The 8,932-nt window shown below is 39.2% G+C and overlaps 1 long non-coding RNA gene across 19 annotated transcripts; it reads left to right on the top strand.

Annotated features, from left to right (window-relative positions):
* The first annotated feature begins 381 nt into the window (after positions 1–381).
* On the top strand, positions 382–8,561 carry LOC125551610. Of its 19 annotated transcripts, none has more exons than XR_007302884.1 (8): positions 383–803; positions 936–1,105; positions 1,196–1,566; positions 1,644–1,728; positions 2,141–2,343; positions 2,448–2,528; positions 3,179–4,697; positions 5,185–8,561. It is a non-coding gene; the product is annotated as an uncharacterized LOC125551610 (long non-coding RNA). The 19 variants fall into 19 exon arrangements; XR_007302888.1 differs by lacking the exons at positions 1,196–1,566; positions 1,644–1,728 and having other exon boundaries at positions 385–803; positions 5,185–6,469; positions 6,807–6,910; positions 8,269–8,561; XR_007302875.1 differs by lacking the exons at positions 1,196–1,566; positions 1,644–1,728 and having other exon boundaries at positions 385–803; positions 5,185–6,604; positions 6,807–6,910; positions 8,269–8,561.
* Positions 8,562–8,932: the final 371 nt, after the last annotated feature.

Below are 8,932 nucleotides of genomic sequence, written 5' to 3'. Positions count from 1 at the left end.
TGGAGTAAATTGGGAAAAGGTAAATGGCACTTACTTCACAAACTGCCATCAAGGACAAAATAGGAAAGGAATTAATTGAGAATTATTTTTGAACATGGCAAGGGAAAGTTTTCTATATTTGAGTAAGTGATACGCCTTCAACGTATCTATAAATTTTCATTGTTCCATGTTGTTATATTATCAATCTTGGATGTTTTATAATTATTTTATATCATTTTTTGGTACTAACCTATTGACATAGTGCCAAGTGCCAGTTGCTGTTTTTGCATCTCTACTCCTAATAGAGCAGTTGGTGAATAGTCTGCGCGGTTTATTTTCGCTGGTTTTTTTCATCATCCTTCCACCTCTGCTTTATTTTCATCATCCTCCCACCTCCGTTAACTCGCTACCCTCCTGCGAAAAAAACGGTGCCAAAAAACCCTACGATCGATCTCTCGTGCCCACAGCAGATAGTTCTCCACCGCCAACCAGCCCTATGCACTCGCGATCCACCCCTTCGCCCCCGCCGCGACCGATCCATCCCTGTGACGCGGCAGATCCTAACCCCGGGGCTTCCTCCTCCGCCACCATCCTGTTCCCTCCGCTCCCATCTGCCGCCTCTGTCGAGATCAGAGACCTCCGACTTCTGGGCCGCTGCCGCCGTTGCCGCGGAACCCCGGGACAAGGCAGGGTGTGGTCGCGTTGCGGGCAGCGAGAAGCGGCGCACGGCCGTGCCCTGCATCTGGTTCCTCTCCGCTCCCCTCAATCCCCTTCATCGCCTCCAACATACAATCTCGCCGCCGTGGGATCGCCGCCGAGCCAAGGTACGAGATTGCCTCCATCGCGTTCCTTGCCTGGCCACGCCCCTCCCAATTTCTTCCCCTAACCTAGCTATGGTTCTCACCCGCCGCCGCTTCCCTGCTGTTACACCGCCACCCGATGCCCTCCACGAACAGCATCACCATGATGGCGGAAGGAAGAGCAAGAGGGGGTCGTCGAGGCTGGGTGCCGCCGTGAGGATGCTGGAGCCCATGCACGGTGATGGTATTGTGGCGGAAGAAGGTCATCTTCCTGGGGAGCCACGCGATGGCCGCCGTCTCCACCCACGGCCGTGCCAACAAGACAGGTACGCCGCCGCGCCCTCGACATATTCCCTACTCCCGTGCAACTATGGTCAAGCCTGTATGGCTTATCTTGCCCCATACGGCCTTGGCAGATCTCGCTGAGATGGACTCCGCTAGAAATTCCTCTATGAATTTGGAACATATAAAGGGGATTTAACTTTTAAGAAGCATAGAACGTTGTGCTATTATGCATTGCCATGATTTGGTATGGGTGAAGTAATATATTGGGATCTTTGTGGAGGAGATTATATTGCTTCTTCTTATATTGGAACAATTGAGAGGAGCAAGGTTAGTAATATCAACACCTGACCACGCACTAGGCTGTGGCGAGAGTTTGTGTATATCTCTTTGGTGTCAACCTCATGTGCGTGCTAGCCACGTTCTGCCGTTGCGGGCACCCTATTTGCCTTGGTATGATCGATGGAAGCACTTGGGTGATGTTCTGGTGATAAAAATGCTGAAGGTACCTGATTTCTTACCAGGTTATATGCGGTTCTTACCCAGCTGGCATGGTGATGATTTCTTCTCTTTGCTTTTCAGTTATTATACTGGCCGATACATCTATCTATTGGGAGGTTGTTTTGCTATCAATTGGGATCCTGGGTTTAGGGTCTTTTCATGCTTGGTAAAAATGTCTAAACTGTTTGAACCATTTAGGCGTTAACAGTTCAGGAGAATAATGATTCTTTCAGTTTTCTATTTCTTCACGAATTCACTGTCTGTTAACAGTTCAGGAGAAAGCTGTAAACAAATTACTTAGTTTTTAACCCAGCTGACATGTTCCTACTTTATATAATGAAGTATAGTTATAAAGAAGGAGATTTCACAGACCATTTCAGCCGTAGATATATCAACTATGTTGAATTGGTATCCCAGTGTTATATGTTAGAGAAAGTGGAAGAAAAGAAAGAAATATAAATACACTAACTTACAAATCGTGTCACCAAATCGAGTGCAAGATGTTAGCGTTGGTTACTATATATTAATGAACCATACCTGTGTGTAACATACTTATACATTTTTCTGTTTCCTTCCAGGATAAAGGCAAGTGTTCTATTTGTGCATTGTGACGGCAATTTTCTTGGATAACAGACGAAGCGATATCGGAGGAGTACACGGGTGGGATGACAGATGATAAACTTGATACGGGTGTGTTGTTGACTGTCATCCAACCGACGTGCCCAGACAGGCCACATATTGGCATGATGGACTTCTATGGTAAAAGGACATTATGCAGCATGTAAATGTGACTTCTTCATCTCTGTTGTCCTTGATGACATGTTTATCTTGCCTGATAGAGAGAACGACAGTGATTATTTTGTTCTTCCCTCGCTTGTATTGCAGGGTTTTCTTCGGAACATAATTCATTGTCCGCTGATGTACTGAAAAAAAGCATATTTGTTCTTCTTGCTTGTCACCAAGCAGGTATTCTTACGTGGCTCTAATCAAATCACCGATGTATGGATTCACTTAAATCACTTGTATTATCTGTAGGAGGCTGTAATTAACCATATAAAGTTCTTGCTGATTATAAAATGTATGCTTCTTTTTACTACAATATAAAACATGTATTTTTCTCGGTTATTTGTGGGGCACCATCTACAAGTGTATGTAAACATGTTAATGAACTCAAGTTAATTGATGTGGACTCAAGTGTCCTCATAGAAGGAACTAACTCTCCAAATTAGGTAAAGAACATGGCTGGTCATCTGTTTGCAAAATTTGAGTTGTTGCATGCTACTTGCGTGTATGAAAGAGTTAATGCAATTCACAATATGTCAATACTCCATTTTTGAGTACAGATAACCATTTCGCGGGCATGCCTAACCGTGCCTAGGACAATATCTGAAACTTACTCGTAATATGCCTAACTATGTGCCAAACTAACATGATAACATGTTCTACTTATATAGTTTTGTTTTTCATTTGGGCTGTGTGGATCCTATATTTGAGGCTTTAAGTTTCAGCTATGTACAAAATAACACTAATTTTTTCTTTATATTTTGTTAATATGCCTTTCTATGATTTCTTAATAGTTGTTGAGAATTCTTTCTTACACACTTCACACTTTTCAGGGAAACAAAGACTTAAGTGATGTTACTCATGTTATAGTAGATGAAGTACATGAACGCACTATTTTGGTATGTACTTGCTCGTGTATGTTTTTTCTTTATGTGCTACAAAATGTCTTGTTTCTCCCTATATGATAGATGAAGCACATGGTTAATCCTGATTTGCCCCTTTCAGAGCAACTTTTTGCTGATTGTTCTTAAGAGTCTTGTTGAAAACGCTCTAATCAACCAGGAAGAAAGCTGAAAGTGATTCTCATGTAGTGTCCATTCTCTTATATATTATTGCATAGATTTATGACTTGAATCAGAAATTTTGATTTCTGTTGTAATTTTGTAAGTAGTTAAACGGGAGACTTTTGTTGTAAATTGGCCAGATAAAAAAACAGTTTTGCTAATTTACAGTCGAGTGATTTACAATTGGTTTTCATTCAAATTTTTGGCCGTTTGATCTCATGCTTAGATCCGCGCTGGGAGCTGGCTTTTCCTTGTGATTTTTTTCTCTCTGTTACTGGGTGCGCTTTTGTTTCCCAGCTAGCCCGTTACTGCCCATCCCTTGGGCCCTGGCTCTCTCTTTATCTTTTTTTATTTTGATTCTTGTCCTTTCGCATTTCCTGGCGAGAGTTGAAGCTGAGAAAGGGAGCCGATTCTTGGCGATTTCCTCGTCATCCATGGTGATTCCGATCTCCTCCTCCTCCTCTTCAGCTTGATTTCTGTTCCAGTGTCGGGTGATTTCAGTTGGTTATCCTGGTCTTCTCCCTTTCCCCCTTGAATTTTGTCTAGGTCTTTTGGTTTGATTTGATTCCCCTTGTATTTGATTTAGATGTAGGTGTATGTTAGTCGTAGAGGTGGATTTTCCTGGCGACTTTTTTGCAGTTACAGTGGTAGTAGCATGGATGTAGCGATGGATCCGATTCCCCTGTTGGTTTTCTTTCTGCTAGCCTGGGCATTGGATTCTGCTGGCCTTTTTTGCTGTTAGATGCAGGGGTGTGTGTTTGTAGGTAGTAGTTGCATCTAAGTTACATCAATAACTGTTCAATTTCAGTGGAATTTCCTCTCAAATCACAGAGTAGTGACACTGCAATTTCCAGAGTTAACCACAGTGCAATTTTTGCTGTAACTTCTGTGATTTTTAGTTTATAGTCACTGCAATCACAATGTAATTTACGGTTATTATAGTGCTATTTTCAGTGTATTTTAGGTTAATTACACTAGATTACAATGAAATTTTCAATGCAATTAAAGTACTTTTTGGTGGTGGTGGTGGTGGTGGTGGTGGGGGGGGGGTGCCTATGTTGGGTCTCCAAGCATTCTAGAACCTCTTTCTTTGTGGTTTGTCTTTGTTGGGTAGTATTTGTATCAATCTTATAACCCTTTTTTTCTATGTTTTCTGTAGTGTTGCATCTAAGTTTACAGCAGCTCCAAGATTGTAATCTCATTTTAGTTACAGTGTAATTTCCTCTGAAATTACAGAGTAATCACAGTGTTCTTACAGTGTACTTGTAATTGCAGTGTAATTTTCATGGTAAGTACACTGTAAATCCCACTACTATGTTACTGTAATTACAGTGCAATTTCTCTATAATTTACAGTGTTGTTATAGTGTAATTTCCATGGGTAATCACAGTGCATTTTTACTAGAATATTTACATTATTTACAGTCAGTGCAATTACATGAAAATACAGTGTAATTTCAGTAAAATTACAGTGGTCATTAGACTGTAAATCACAATGTCTATGTTAGGTAGTGTTGCATCTATTCACGCTGTCAATATATACTGAATCTATCTTTGTGTCAGAAACCTTGTTGTGCACATGTGCTTGTCTTGATAATAGTAATTTCAGTATTTTTTGTTGCTACTGTAAATTTTAGTTTCTTTTGCCCTGGTGCTTTTGAAACAAAACATACCAGTTTCCTTGATTTTAACTAGAGTGCTCTGTGCAATACACTCTGTCAAATGGAAAGAATTTGTGATCTCTAATTTTCTTTCTTGTAATTTTACATGTTCTAGATCTCAAAGAAATTCACGATGCATGAGCAAAGACATTGGAATTGAAGGATTTCCACCCTGTGGTCATCTCTTGTATGATCTTGCATGGTTCTCCCCCAATTAGTAGTCGTGACTTTGGCGTTTGTCTTTGCCCCAATTGGAATTGAAGGATTTCTAACTCCATGGTTCTTTGTTGGTGTTTGTCTTCACCCTTTCTTTTTACTTCTCATTTCCTCCATGTAAGTACTTTAATTTCTGCCTTCTTGTTTGGTGTTTATCTTTACCATTTCTTTTTTATATCTCATTTCTTATATATAGATTTTCTTTATATTATTCTGCCTTGTTGCAGTTGTGCTTCCCTGTAACCATTCAAAAGCATTGGTTTTTCTTTCTTCGTTTGCTTTCCTAGATCCAGCTTTCTATGAGCTGTCTGAATTTCACTTGCAGATTAGGATGATGGAAATTCAGAATTGATTCTAATTTCTTATTTGATCCCTTTTTACAGACTGTGAATTAACAATGGTGGAGAAGGCTTTTTTGCTTGAGAGAGATGTTGAACTTCTTTTTTCACACTGTGGATAGGGCAGTGTGTATGTTGGTTCAGTGTGTAGTCATCTGTAGAAGAGTCAGTGTGTATGTTGGTTCAGCTGTGTCTCTATAATCCGTAGATGACACGAGGTACTATACTTGCATGGTTTTCTTACTGTAATTTCAAGGTTTTTCACCTGCTTGTCATGAATGCAAGTGTGTCTAGCCCAACCGACGTACATACATACATAACAACTCATGACTTGGGGCTGCAAACTCATGACTTGTGACTTGGTTCAGCTTTGTCTTTGAGATTCTGACAAGTTCCGGTCATAATATCATTAATAATCACACAATAATTTTAGAAGTTCCAGTGCTAATTTGACTAAGTTTTGTGTATATAGACTTTAACTCTTAAGATATCACTATAAGTAGACTGCAAGTTACCGACAAACTGTAATGGCAGTCTAATTATCACTATAATTTTCTTCCCAATGCTGTAAGTGGACTGTACGTTGATCCCAGACCTAGAGAGGGTACGTTGATGGAACAGTAGGCTGTGGATCAGAGAGGGTACGTTGATGGTCCAGTTCCAACCCGATTAGGATTGGCCTTTTACCGTTGACATGCATACAGTGGAGATACACTAAAAAGGGACACACAAATACATACAAGTGTCGTTCTATTATTGATTGAAAGACTTGACTGATGTCCAATTGATTTTCAGTCAAACGTCAAATAGACACTCAATCTTTAGAAGGCTGCCTCATGCTTGAAGGTATGAACCAATATCTATTCTTTCAAAGTTTTTCTCTTTTAACCATGAAGTGCAATAGTGTAGATGAGCGATCTTACGAAACTCCAGATCACCACATTTCTCAGAGAAATCCCCAGCTTAAAAATCTTGCTACTGGTATGCATCCACCACCCAATCCTCATTCTGAATTTGAGAAGAAATTGATTTAACATCTGCTCTAATGTTCTTTGTAACGTCGTAGTACTTCATGTGTTATGAAAGTGTGAAACACCAGATGTCTTCATATGAAAAAATATAATGAAAGCTATAAAAGTTATTTTTAGTTATATGGATTAGCTAATGTCAACTATAAATGCAGGTGTCTCGATGGTGAAAACTATTATAACAAGATATGTGAAGATATTTGCTGTCTGGATGAACAATATAACTCCATAGCCCACTATAACTTAATCAGCTTATAAGGTACAACTTAATTAAGATGTCGTCAATAACCACTACTATTTTTATTCGCTTGCATCATTTGTTATCTAATAGAATGATAGAAATAGAGGTTTCCCAGTCCAAAAGAAGGATATGAACACAGAGTAGCTAAAGTAGAGGCATAGAACTTCCAATTATCATTGTTTTATATCAGTAGGATTGCTTTTGAGATAATAAATGAGCTAAGTAGTCCCGTCACAAATTAGTTTACATAGTCCCTCCATTTCCTTTTAGTCCGCATATATAAAATTTAGTCAAAGTGAAACTTTGTAAAATCTGACTAACTTTTTAGGAAAAAATATCAACATCTGCATTACTAAACCTATATGATATGAAAATTAATTTCATGATTCATCTAATAATATTAATTTCTATTGTGAATCTTGATATTTTTTCCTATAAACTTAGTCAAAGTTGACAAAGTTTGACTTTTACCAAATTTTATATGCACATTCAAAAGAAAGGGAGGGAGTATTCGATCCTTTCATGCAAATCTCCTAGATCCAAGAGTTTCAGAAGAAATATTATGTTTTCAAGATTATAGATCTAATTAGGAATAAGTGAATGAGATTACTTGGATAGTGTTCATATATTTGATCTGGTGATGTATGGTTATTATGTGCTTCTCTTGATTTTTTTTGTATCTGTACATGTTAGATTGGTTCCTTTTCGGCCACCAGAACAAAATAAGCTTCTCAGATTTTTTGATGTTCAAATTTTATAGTGGCTTTACACAACTATATCATTTTACCCACCAAATTGTCGTCGTATTTTAGTAATTTGTTTGTTCATTGGCGTACCGTGATAAGATGTAGCCTCACATGCATGAAAGTGGAGAAGCTGTAGATTGACATGTCCAAGTTTGCAGTTTTTCTACATCAGACTGCTTCCACGGACGTCAAATACGAGGCATTGTCAACCCATGAAATGTTAAATTTTGGACGCACATATGTATATATTTGGATACTGAACTAACTGATGTAGGGAATTAGAGAGGCTGGAGTTAGTTGGTTGTAGAAGATAGAAAACAAGAATATTTTCCAATGCTTAATAAGGTGGGAGACAGAGAGTGAGACTAGAACATGTATGCCTGTTGCAACGCATGAGCAATTAATTAGTTACATATATTTAAGGATTACAACTTCCGTGCCAAATTACTTGTCTTAGATTTATTTAGATATATGGATGTATCTTGAACTAGGGCTACAAGGAAAAAGGAGCAACACTTGGAGAGGAAGCGAGCTAAAAAATTTATGTCTTGGTGCTTTCTTTCAAACTAAGGTAGTTGCTTTTTCCATGTGATCGTCTAATTTTGTCCCACTCTAATTTTTGGTTTCTAGGGACCTATCTCTCTGGATTATGGTGAGCAAGAGGCGTCGCTTATATCCAAGTTGTTGCAAGGTGCCTTCCATCCTCAATGGTAAATTCAATGAATATTGATGTAACCAACAAAAAATAGGAATATAGATGTACTGTGGACGTATATGAGGTGATTCATGTACCACTATGGATTACTTATTTTCAGATGGCACATGCTGTGTGTGCATATATGTGTTGTGTGTGCTTACATGTAATTTGATATGCGCAATCAGAACAAAAATATACCTGTGAAATTTGATATGAATTGCATTCATAGGTGTAATCGGAAAAAAAGATAAATTGAAAGCCTGTGGCAACGCGCGGGCATTCTTCTAGTGTTTTTTACATCGTAGAAAATCAATACCAACAGAGACAAAATGCCACGAATCTTTACGGTGATTTTTTATGGACCAGAAGAAACCTAATGGGCAAAGGCTGCGCCTAGGGGTGCGCCGAGGAGAGCACAACCCACCAGGGCGCGCCTGGGCCTCCTAGCGCGCCTTGGTGGGTTGTGCCCACCTCGGGTGCCCCCTGAACCGCCTCTTTGCTCTACAAATACCCCAATATTTCAGAAACCCTAGGGGAGTGGATAAAAATCAATTCTAGCTGCTGCAGAGTCCATAACCACCAGATCCAATCTAGACA

This window comes from Triticum urartu, chromosome 4, assembly GCF_003073215.2.
Source record: "Triticum urartu cultivar G1812 chromosome 4, Tu2.1, whole genome shotgun sequence".
Classification (NCBI taxonomy): Eukaryota; Viridiplantae; Streptophyta; class Magnoliopsida; order Poales; family Poaceae; genus Triticum; species Triticum urartu.
Note: the sequence above shows the minus strand (reverse complement) of the source record. Positions and strands in the feature narration are given on the sequence as shown.